Source organism: Diadema setosum, chromosome 11 (genome assembly GCF_964275005.1).
Source record: "Diadema setosum chromosome 11, eeDiaSeto1, whole genome shotgun sequence".
In the NCBI taxonomy this organism is placed as follows: Eukaryota; Metazoa; Echinodermata; class Echinoidea; order Diadematoida; family Diadematidae; genus Diadema; species Diadema setosum.
The window spans coordinates 9,290,205-9,303,458 of record NC_092695.1 but is presented as its reverse complement, the minus strand read 5'-3'; the positions used below and the strand labels follow the sequence as shown (position 1 = coordinate 9,303,458).

Genomic DNA, 13,254 nt, shown 5'->3' with positions numbered 1-13,254 from the left:
CAGACAGATGTACAGCAAAGTTGTACAATAAAGTCTGACGTCATATCGTTAGCGGCCAGAGCCTTACCTCTGGCCGGAAAAGAGCGCCCCCTTATGAGTAGAGAGTATCATATTACAATCTGTGTCTATGTTGTCGCAGCATTATGTACATATGCGTATATAGCATATTTTTCTATATTTTTTTTTAATCCAATATACATGATGAAATTATACTTAGCCTTTATTTCAATTCGAATATTCACAACTAAACAGCTACAAAAATAACAACAAAATCAACGATAAGTGAATCAGACATTAGTGTATGTTTGTTTGTTGTTGTATTGTATGTTTGTCCGTCTCTCTCTCAGTGGGCTACCAAATTTTTTATGCTGCTTTGTTGCTGTTTTCAATCAATTTATTGCAATATAATGGTTACCGTAAGTTTTCTATTATTGTTTTCTCTGTACAAATTTATATTCATTATTTCTGTCACTGAAGAAAATGAGATTTACGTTTGTATATTATTTTATTGTGGAAAAACGAAATAAATTTGAACCTGAACTTGACATTATGTCCCCTGTACATTTCTACATTCTCTACCTTCCCATATTTGCGAAAATTCCAAATAGAATTGTGAATTCCGTATTCAACTTCATGTTAGAAATTTCATATAATGGTTCAAAATAATGAATCTTCCCCCGCAGATGCGCAACAATAATAAAAAATCTTATTCACCCTACCAACCTATGTCTCTGAAGCGTGCAACAAACGCCTCAACCAACTTATTGATTTAGCTTTATATAAGATGTATATATAATATAGAATTACTTTTCTCGTTCCCCCAACTTTTTAATCTTGAAATATTATGTTATTTTGAATTTTATGCTGCCCATTTCATTAAAAACTAAATATAAACATTTTCACCTCCGACGCTATACCTACTTTGGATCTAAGAGATGAAATATAATTATATTTTGATGAAGCATGCGTTTTCAACAAGTGAATTTTACCCAGTAAAGTTAAACTCCTTTATGATTCCACCATTCAAAAAGTTTTATTTTTGAAATCACCATAATATTTCTTTGTGTAATTCATCTTTTTCTTAGCTTAACGTCCAACATGTCCAATGCAAAATGAATTCCCACAATACTTATTTCACGTATACTAAATTTCAAACTGAGAATAGACCCTTATAGTATACTCCATAATTATTTTTTTTTTATCCAATCAAACACTTTTTCTTGTATTCCCTTTGTTGATTCCGAGTCCTTTCACTTTTAATCTCCGTCGAAAATACATAACCCATTTATAGAATTCACATTCTTTAAGAAAAAGAATCATGCCAAATGCAATATACCTCTCCTACTTCCTATACCCCATAAAAATGAAGACTTGAATAACTGCATTTTCTATAACGATAATAGAAATGAATGTGGTGACAAAGTATCTCCTATGCCTTCTCCTCTCTAAAGATATCAAAATACTCTGTCAGTCGACCCCATTTATGATGCAACTGCTTATAATATATATAGAACCTATAGATTAGATGATATTCCAAAGCCAAAATATATATATGTATTATTACTTTTTATAAAAATTCATTATTTTTAGAGTCATATGCCTTTTAAAAGTCAGCTGCAACCAGATAACCCTTATTATTTTTTTCTATTAACAGAATTAAGAAACTTATCTTTAATCAATCTTACAGCCTCTTTAATATTCTTATCTTTAATGAATACTATCCTATAATAATTGGTTGTATAGTGTATGATATTTATACTAGCACCTCTTTTATTCGGATATATGATGTTCCTTTAATTGATAAAATAATTAATGAAATAGGGTTAGTTATTCCGAAGGTTTATTATTCCGCAAAACACAAATTCGAAATATCTGGATGATAATTAATTCGATAATGAAATATAGGGTTCGTTAGTCGGGACATTTTGTTGATCCGCAAGTGAAATAAGGTTCGATCGTTATTCCGGAGGTTCGTTAATCGACGAAAATGAAATAAGGGTCGTTATTATGAAGATTAAACGTTAGTTGAGGCTGAAATAAGGTTCGTTACTCCGAAGATTCGTTAATCCAAAAATGAAAAGAAGGTGCGTTCTATATAGCGAACCTTCGAAATTGCATCCCCTCTTTGATTTCTACACCATTATATTTTTCTTTTAACCTTTTTTCTTAAACCTTTAACATTTAACGAAAATAATATTTAACCAGAAGCCATTACGGATTTTTTTTCTCACTTTGAAACATAAAGTCTTTTTTTTTTTTTTAATAATCTCCTTACAATCAATTTGTGTCTAGCGTGGAATCTACGACAAAACTGAGTAGCTTACCCATTAAAGGGACTGTAGACTAGTACTGATTGAGGTGAGGATTCAGCTTGTTAACGTTGTTTTGCTAGATATTTAGAAACCACTTTATGAAATGTTAAAGAGCATACAATTCATAGGGGAATCAAAAGTTTATTTGATGAAAATCGGTTTTGAAATGACTGATTTACCTAAAGACAGGGTAAAACAAAGAGATCCTAATTAAAGTCGTGCACGGCCCGTCAATTTCATTATATAGGATCGCTTTTTTTGGATATCTCAGCCATTTCACTGAGGCCAATTTTGATCAAATAAACACTGAATCCTTCTTGAATCACATGGTCTATAAGAGGTTTCTCATTATTTCACCAAAACAAACAAAGTTATACACCTGAATCCTCACATCAACCAGTACAGTACCTTAAACAACAAAAACGTGAGCAGGTCCCTTTCCAATTAACCCATACCCCTTCAGCCCTTCCCCGCCCTTCCCTGCCCCTCCACCAATGCCTCTAACTCAAAACAACCTTCTTTAGCAATATCTTATCCAGGCACTTGGCTTGTGCTCTCTATATGAGTACATTGATATTATACTGTTATATACACCAGTGAATCCATCGATAACATCTCAGCAAAATGATATTGGAGTATTCAGAAATTAAATGTCAATTGAAAAAGATTAGATCATATTGACCCCCCCCCCCCACACACACACAAGTATACAAGCAAGAATTTTATACCGCCTGTATAAGATAATACCAGAAAGAAGACATTAAAAAAAGCCAAGCATAAAATTTCAGAAATATACGGCGTAGGCCTACTTGATGTTTAGTAGGCCATATGTTGTTGTTGTTGTTTTTTTTTTTTAAATAGAAGAATAAAGATTTCGTAATGTCATACAGAACAAGACCAGCGGAGCGTTTTCAAAAGTGAGGGCCCACTTCCGGGCTTCATGAGCTAACAAGCAACAACAACAACAACAACAACAACAACAACAACAACAACAACAACAACCAAAAAGGGTCTTCTGCTCATCTTTCTCCTTCCACTTTCGGGTTTCAGCTGAAAAAAAAGGGGGGGGTCTTCAGAGCAAAAACATAACCTTAAAACGCTCACACTTCAAGATCTCTTATATCTCTTTTTAGTGCCACTTACGTACATGTACTTCCAGGTAAAAAAGTGAGGGCCCAAAGTGATGACACCTTATTCTTTTGTATGGTGCACAGAGTCCTGGGGGGGGGGGGGGGCTACCTCCCCCTCCTCCCCCCCCCCCCCCGCCCGCCCCCCCCCCCCCCCCGTTCCGCCGGCCATGCAAAAAGGAGCATAATTATTTGTTTTGATATTTACTGCCTGCAGTATAGGAAAAAGAAAAGGTATGAAGTTTTGCTATTAAAAAAAAAAAAAAAAAAAATATAGGAACTGTTACTTCTTTACCAAACAGAACTATTCCATAACATTAGATAGAGTAGAGTGAAAATTAAAATACAGTAGACTCCCTACAAAACCAGCAATAATAAATGATAAAGGATATATTGAGGCATATGAAGGAAAGGTAAATAAAACTTGCAGGCTACAATATGTCTAATAAATATTCATTAGAATGTACAACGACTGTATTATGTACGGGTGAAGATAATAGAGGCATGGCATCGCGGTACGCGGTCGGTGCGCCCGCTCGCCTTCTTGAACTTCGCCGAACTCTGGAGCCCTCGCTCGGTTGTGCAGCGGCAACGCGTGGGATAATTTATGCTGATGGACTGCTACAAGATCTCCACGGCGGTTGCATTTTTCCTATCGTTGGCCCTGTGTCTCTATGTCATCTATCACTTTTTGAGACTCATCTTGAGCTTCATATAGACAGAGGTAAGAAAACGTTTGAAGTCAATTTCAGAGTGAACCCTCGGATTGTTCTGTACGCAGTCCCACGTGTGAGATGTTATGATGTGCCGATTGAGATTCGTGTTTACGCTCCAATGTGATGTGTGGTTCAGCTCAGTACACTGCACTGACCCTGTTACTGGCCAGTGCAGTGCAGTGTGTTGTGATCAAATTGAGATAAAGAGCAGAAACCACTCTCCGTGTGCAAAGAGTGTAAAATCTCGAGCGGTGTGCCTTCGTCAAGCAAAATCGTGGTACAGGTGCCTTGAACCTTGTTGTAGGAGTAATCCCTGTTGCAGCTTTTCACAGGAAGCTATGTATGTTCTACGCACAAGATATTGAGATTTTACTGCAAATTTATCCACCACATATTTAACAACGTAGATTTCATGTCTAACTTGGTTAATGGTAACTAACAGTAGTAGTAACAGGGTCTAACAAGTAACAAGTTAGAGACTGCACATGTATGTCAAAAGATGTGACTTTGAGACTTGAGTAATCAATCACAATGACCTCCAAGTGTCACAATAAGCACATTTTATTCAGTGTGGACTCAGGCTGACTCATGCATGTTCAAGGGTTCTAGCATTGTTACATATTTGATGTTTAAACTGGTCATCCTCTACTTATTACCTCCGCCAATTGGCGCCAAGGGAGGAGGTTATGACTTTACATGTTTTCATCGGCATTGATTTGTTGGTTTGTCTGTTTAGGAGTGTTTATTTTGTTTGTTCAATTTGTCTGTGTGTATTATAAATTAACTCAAAAAGTTGTGCACAGATCCAGATGAAACTTGCAGGAACAGATGATTAAATTTTGGTAGTGATCTGGAAATTTGTATGGATTTTATGAAGGATTTTTTATATTTTGGCAGGTAGGGTCAATAAACTTGGGAGTTCAAGCTGTGCACTTTTCATGTTTTCATACATGCACTAAAGTTTGCGCTCTAGTTTTTGCTAGGGTGAGGTGCGCCGAGCAGCTGAGGATTTATGATGTAACAAAGGCTTCTATATTGGGAAATCTGGTGATTTTCAGCATGCATATCGCAAGGTATGGGTGGAAATCACTGATCTCTGTGGAAGAGCAAGATCATCAGTGGAAAGTAGCTTCTTGGCAGAGGTCTACACTCTCGGAGTGCTTATCAAGTTCATTTTTATTTGGTGTATAAACTCGTCACCTCTACTTATTCTCTTTTTTTTTTTTATTTCATTCTTGAATCTATTGCACTAGAAAACTAGATTTCTAGTTCTCCAGATTGCTTGGCAAGTTTCTCCAAGGCTTAATCAATCGACTCATATCGGTATGACACTACATTTTGTATTTTCCCAGAGAAAGATTTGTATGTTCCCAGAGAAAGATTTGTATGAATTACAAAGTGTACTTCTGAAGTAGGCACCAGGCCCCATCCTGTATTCTTTATGATAATTTCCATATAGGCTAGGCAAATGGCAGCATGCTTGTATAGCCACACAGGTTTTTGAATCCTGGATGAAATTGAGTGTGCAAAATGCATAATAAGGTTGTTGTACCCACACTTCATGGGCAATTTTGCCCCAAGGCCATGTTGACTTTACTAACTACAGTAAAATTAGACTAAAATATTGTGGAAATTCATTCAAATTGGACTTCAACATGAAAGATTTAAATGTGATTTTGAAGTTTGTTTTTTTTATACCCCCGCCAAACGAAGTTCATCAGTGTTCTTCCAATTCTCATGGAATTCATATTGAATGTTTGTCTTAGGATATAGGTCAGTATGACACATTTCTTGATAGTTACAAAAAGTATGTTGCCATGGTAACACGCTCACATATTATGAGCCAAAATGATGGAAAATTTTGTGTTGCAAACTACTTCCTCAGTTTTTGCCCAATTTCCATGAAACTTGGTACAGATGTGTGCCTTTGGTTGTAGATGTGCAAGACGCATTTTTCGACAGTACCCGAAAGTACGTTGCCGTGGTAACGGCATATTAATGGCAGAAGATCAAGGAAAGATCTTGCGGATTTAACTACTTCCTCAGTTTTTTGACCAAAGCTTATGAAATGTTGTTTTGACCAAAGCTTATGAAATGTTGTTTGGCGGGGGTATAACCAGTCGCTGTAGCGACATTTCTAGTTTTTCTTTTACCTGAGTAGGGTTTTGGTCACAACCACTATGTGAATTTGCTGAGAAGATTATGTCATCAACTCACAATCTACAATTTTGTAATATTAATATTAGTTTGGACACACGAATAATTAAATTATAAAAACCAAGTTTTTGTTATCATACATGTATGAGCAACTGTCATCCTTTCTTTCTTTCAGATACCGGTAGTCATCATTCCTTAAAGCTTCAGCCTTGTTCTAGTCTTAGTGATCGTCATATGACATTAATGCCTGTTTGTGTTTGTGGGAATGTCTGTTATTTTACATTTTCTTGAATGATTCTTGTGAGTTAAGGATAGAAACAACAATGTGAAAATGTTAATCAGTATAATCAATGTTAAGTATTGTTGAATTATATACAAAATGTGAACAATAGTTACAATAAATTTGTAATGTTCTAGAATAAACAATATACAGAACCATTGAGAAAAACAGTGATATCTCCTTATAAAGGCTTTATTGCAAAATTTTTATGTGGTAGGATGTTTTGTGATACAATTGACCTACAGATATGAATTCATCAAATGTAAAATCTCTAACATTTTTTAAATCACTGCTCCCAATGGTATATAAACAGTAGGTTCAAGTGTAAGAAGAAGCATCTAGTTAGTCTTTCTTTGTAACAGTTATACAATATTAAATGCTAGAGCAACTGAGAACTCAAGCTCCTTCAAGTTCTAGTAAATTGAACAGATGAAAGAAAACCAAAACAGACAGAGCAGTCAAAATTTCATTCAATACTTTGTCATGTAAAGAGAACTATGAAATTTTGTAAGTGATTGTATTTCACAAAATAGTGATTATGAAATGGTCAATTGGATGAGATGATGTGACTGGTCCCTCTCAGATCTCTTATTGACCTGCATGTGGTTTTCCTCTTTTTTTTTCTCTTTTTTTTTGGGGGGGGGGGGGACTGAAAGTCTGAGAAAAATAATGTTTTATCTTTCAAGTTGAATAAGAAATGTGAACTGTTCGGGGGGATTGGTGTTGTTGCAGTATCAACTGCTTAATATGCCAAGTCTAGACTCCAACCTTTCTTTTCTTTTCTTTTTTCTTTCTTTTTTTTTCTTTGTGGCCAAGTCGGGCCATCAAATTCATCCAATTTCAGTTTTTGGTGGTTGAAAAGAATAAAACAGAATATCTTTCAAAATTCACAATCTGATCATTTATGAAAATTGGAATGGTAGCAATAATTTTGGGCTCCAAATACCAAGTACTGTGACTAGAAAGCAAGGAAGGAAAAAAAAATGAAGTACCGGTTTCAATCTAATAAAACATTCAAACAATTATAAGCCAATGTAATTGTGTGAAATTGGAAAATCTTGGATTTTCAAGGGCTCTAGATACCATGTTCAATCTGACTATGTTCCCAAAGTTATAATGAATTGGGGCATAAACATGATTTCTTTTCCCATGACACCAACAAATAAAATTGATAAAAATGAATAAGTTGGCACAACAGTAAAATGAGACAATAAACCATTATATTTTTGTGAAAATTAATGTCACTGTGAACATGAAGTGGCTTTTCAAATTTGATAAATTATGTTAAATATCATGCCTAATAGAAAGGACATGTTTCTTACACTTCAGAATTATATACCATGTGCAGTGTGTCACATTAGGAGCATAATACTTTAACATCACATGACATGTTCCCTTTTGTTACTTTCCATGCAAATAGACAAACAAATGATGATGATGTTTCCATTTTAATATTAGCTGAGTTCATTATATATGGTTATGTTTAGAAAGTGAACCCCCCCCCCCCCTTCATGACAGGAAGAGAAAATCTCAGTTGATTCTGAAGCTCTTTCTTAGGCTGCTTACAAAATACCAACTCACCATTATGTCCACACAGTTACACATTTTCATAATAATACCAATACCTATTTATAATATTACAAATTGTAGTTTAAAATTTACCCAGGTATTCTAATGAGGTAGAGAATACCATTCCTTGAAGAGCCCAAATCCTCTATTTATTCTACTCAAAATAATTATACAGTTACAAAAGTACCTATGTTGCTTTAATACATGGCTTAGTGTCTGTCCTTAAATGATCAAATCAGCATTGCTTGCAGCATTTGTCAGAACAAACAAACAAACAAACAAACAAACAAGGAATTCATTCGTGCCCACAACATTGTGTCAGGAAATGATAACATCCTCTAGAAAATGGAGCACAGACTAAATATTATCATGAAAGTGATAAGATTTATATTATGGCTTGTTAGTCTGTTTTGATCCATGTGCTCAAACTTGATGCAGAACACTGGCTGCTCTTTACTGAAGTTCATATGATTGTGAATATGATTGTTATACAAAGTCTTATGATTGAACAGTCATGTCTTTTACATACAATGTGCAAGTAGCATACTATTTAGGCTACATGGAACTCATTTGTATGCTGGGGGCACTGTCTTTAGAATTTTACATGAAATTGTGAGAGCTGCTTCCGTTTTACAGTACAAGTGTGTGCCAACCATTATTGTTCGTCAGATACAGTATATAGTGACCCTAAAAACAAAACTGCATAAAAATAATGACATAAAGTATGCTGCAGTTCTCTCAAACCCTGTTGATCTATGTGTAGATGCAGCATTTTCTAGCAGCCTATAATAAGTTGCATGTTGCTGTGTAAGACAGCCAACTGAATCAATGAACATATTTTACTAATACTCTGCACCTGATTTGCAATATAAAACATTGTATTTATATCAATTTTAAAAAAAAGAAGACGAAATAAGATGTTATGTAAATCACTGAGCATACCAGAATGTAGCATCTGGGTCAAGCACAATGCCCCTGGAGTGTTACTGTGTCCTGAGACCTTGTGGTTGACGTTGACATGTCAATGAAATGATCACTCTGTGAGACACTGATACAGCAGGCAGCTCTCTGTTACTGATACCGTTCCTTTCAGAGTCGGGGCGGAATGAAAAGTGTTTTTCAAGATGCCATGCTTTTGCTTTGAGACTGAGCATTGATTGAAACTGCATTTTGAGAAAAAGCATTACAAAAAGCCTAGCAAGACTCAAAAGAAGAGAAGCATTATTGTGTGCAAAGCAGAAGCACATTTGCAGTGCAATGAGTTGGTATTACCAAAATACCAAGTGTGCCCTGCTTTCTATGCATTTATATAGGCAGCAGTTGTGGATGTACCAGGTAGTCACTTGTATTCAGGTATGACAGTGGTTACAAAGAAAATGGCAGTGATTACTGACCATATCAGGGCATTACCACATGAAAAAAAAAACAAACAAACAAACAAGACATCCCTTCTACTTGCTTGAATGGCCTATTGAGTATGTAGGCCCTATCCTATACATTTATCAGGCAAGCTCTTGTTCATTTTATTTGCTGTGCAGTGAATTTTAGTTGATCTTGTAGGTAGTAACAACCTGCTGCACTATCCGTAGGCTGTGGAATGGGGGGGGGGGGGTTATATCAGCAGTCCACCACAGTTTTTTTGCCACTCAAATAAAAAGCTAGAAGTTATAAATTTTGCTTGACCATCAACAAAAAGAAAGTTCAAACCAAACAATGCCTCTCAAGGCAAAACAATGCAAGAAACCCACTAACACCTAGCAGAAATTTCTTGGAGTATTGCAAGCAGACTGCCTCCCCCCCCCCCTTTATCCCTGTTATGTAGCCTGCTATCTTCCCTCAAGTCCACAAGAGAAATGAGATGGGCCCCTTGACCCCCGGCCCACACATATGCAGCAAGATATATGTTCATGATTCCTTTTATCTACAGTGTAGGGCTGTTCATACATAAACCAGTGATGAGAGTTGCTGAGTGGAAAATTCTGTTTTCAAGCAAGCTGTGGGTTTCTGGCTCCCAAAGTGCAAGATGATAAAGATGACCTTTAAAGCCCCCTGCTAACATTTGCAGATGAAAAAAAAAAAACAGCTTTAGTGCTTCAAAATAGTTATAAACTGTGAGTTAGGGATGAATATCCAACATGAAAATTATAATCTGTATCATGAGTATTCAGTATTGTTAGATGATATACAAAATATGAACAATAGTTTTATTGAAAACCACTTCTAAAAGAAACCACCACCGTGATGGTTTATTGAGAAAATCAAACATATCTCCATATATTTATGGCTTTATTGCAATTTTTTTGTACAGTATTAAAATGTGCTGAGTGGAAGATTTTTTTTTTTTTTAAATCACTACTCCCAATGTTAAAAGTGGCTTTAATATCTCATTCTCCTTTGCTTTGTCACTACTGCGCTTGCAACATAGCCCATCCAAATATCCAGAACTATGACCCCGTTTACAGTGCGGGGCTGGTCCGAGCTGCGGCCGAGCCGTGGCCGAGCCCAGCTTCAATTGCGGGGCCGAGCCCCGCAATTTTGTCTGTTTACACTGCCAGGCTCGGCCGCGCTTTTAATTCAAACCTTTTAATATTTTGTTATAGTGGCGCTCTGCTTGTAAACAAACGCAATTTGGTATAGTCTGGTTTTCAGACCCTTTGCCAACTGGATTCCGTGGCGACAAAGTCGCCGTTCGGGCAAAGGCCTTTGCCGAAGGAAAAATCATTTGCAGGACAAAACCACATAAAACTATACTAGTTTTTGACGTTGAGGGGGTTAATATCCTGAATAGCAAAATAGTACGGGCAGAGGGTCTGGAAACCAGACTAAAATTGGCCGCACATTTGGCCCAGTTTGCGTTTACACTGAGAAAAGGCCGGGCTCGGTCGCAACCGAGACCACCTCCAGAGCGTGGCCAAATGCGCTGCCAATTTTGGCCCCGCATTTGGCCTTTTGCGCGTTTACACTGAAATGAAGGCGGGCTCGGCCGTAGCCGAGCCGCGGCCCAGCCCCGCACTGTAAACGGGGCCTTTGTTGGAGTCAGAAACCTTATCTGAAAGGTGAACTGCAATTCATTTGTATTCAACTAATTTTGTCCACATCAAGAGTTTTGTAAAATGCTTTGTTAAATAGCACTGTATTTTGCATCCATAGGTTTAAATGTATGCCCTGTTTTATTAAAAGATATAATCGACTGTAAATTTCCTTCAACACACAGACTACCATAGACTTATGATAGAAATCAACTATATTATAACTCTTCATAAAACAGGACCATGGACTACATGTCTTTTCTTCAACAATGAGCTGCAATGTTGATTTGATACACGTATGTCTTGACTTCTGCTGTCCAGCCTTGGGGTAAAATATTGTTCATTCATTCCACACTTGTATGACAACATTAGCACGTTCTTGCAACTATAAGTTACATCTCGGTTGGTCCAAGTACAACGTGTACACTCCGGCAAATGTATTATGGGAAATGCATGTTGTGGCAAAATCAGCAGGTCCTCAACGGGTTAAATCGTTGATGAAAGGGTAAGAACTTTGGCTTTGCAATATGACAGATACACTATGCATTTTTTTCCCCAACCTTTTACCTCTAAAAAAATTTCTGCCGACTGCACAATAGGACAACGTTTGTGCAATCTTTTGCTCTGCTAATGCTCTGTAATGAATGAAGGAGTGTGTAAAGGTCATGTGGACCATGTACAATGTATATTTTGATTGTTATGAATTACCATCAATGTCAGATCTGCTGGCTAGTATAAAACATATGGTATCTAGATTATTTTTCTTTGTCAGACATGAGAAAATATGTTGATTTTTGGGGGGGGGGTTTGAGAAGGAAATGAATGTTTTTTTTTTTTGTGAAATTTGACCTTTTTTCCTGAAAATATTTTGCAGTTCTCCCATTTCTATTGAGGTATTATTTTTGCCTTTAAATATGATTTTACTGAGCATTAAATGTATGTTTCATCAGCAGCGGTTGGCAGCCATGCAAAAAAGATAGACAGTACACGTAGATCGTAGAGGCATTATTAATGTAGCTCCACATGGAAGTGGATGTACACTGGCATTGTGAGTTGTGGCTTGCAAGAAGCTGTAAGCTAAGACTGTTATAGGCAAATACAGAACAGCAAAATATGGAATTTTACATTATCATTTAATTTCTGCACCTGCAAGTTACATCTGTACATGCCTCATTGTGTTGTTATACAGCTGATTGTATAATGCATATCCATAAACACATTTTGCAGGCATGTTGCACCATGATTTTCAATGCAATCATGTTTTGCTATATTCATGAGGAAATTCAACAAAAATTCACTTTTCTAGCATTATGAAAGAGCACCTGACTAACCGCCTTCAGAAAGGGGGAGGGGGGAATAATTGCTACCCTTAACATATGTCAGTATCAAGTTGATGAAATTTGTCATTTTCATGAAAAATAAATTTTTGTTGAATTTGCTTTATATTTTCTTTATATTGTTGTCCACTCATACGTCATAACCTCTAGTAGTCTCCTCATCCAGCGGTTCCAACACCAAAACTTTTAATATTCATAACTTTTGCATCGATTGTCCGATTTTCTTCAAACTTTCACTGATATGTTCTACTAATGTTGCTGCTTTCACTCAATCCACATTGTGCTTTGGGTTTGCCTTCCCTTTAATACAACATATAATGGTACAAAACTTAATACTGTAAAACACAATATTTTCGCGGCATGACATTTTCGCGAATGGGAGCCGATGGCCTTATTCGCAGCATGAAATTTTTGGTGAGTTGCCTCTAACATTCAATGCATATAGTGCAGACAAGATCTTTAGCGTGCATTTTAATTTTGCAAAACTCGGCTCTCACGAAATTCATGAAATTAAGATGCACACGAAGATACAGTTAAACTCGCATAAGTCGATCTTCTCGGGACTGAGCAAAACACATCGACTTAGGCGATTTTCGACTTGTGCGTAAGTCGAAAAAAAATCGACTTACAGCAGGGAGGTGTCTCACCTCCCTGCTTACAGTTACACCACACGTACATATGTATGATGTACATGTATGTTGTCTACTCAGAAGCCGAGAGCTGGAGC

At 36.5% G+C, this 13,254-nt stretch overlaps 1 protein-coding gene across 1 annotated transcript in view; it reads left to right on the top strand.

Moving 5' to 3' along the window:
* Positions 1–4,042: 4,042 nt before the first annotated feature.
* Positions 4,043–13,254, top strand: part of LOC140235112 (neurochondrin-like) — a 31,840-nt gene continuing 22,628 nt past the window's right edge. The window contains exon 1 of the mRNA XM_072315153.1: positions 4,043–4,163. The gene's annotated coding sequence lies outside the window, so the exon portion shown is untranslated. The remainder of the gene's footprint in view (positions 4,164–13,254) is intronic.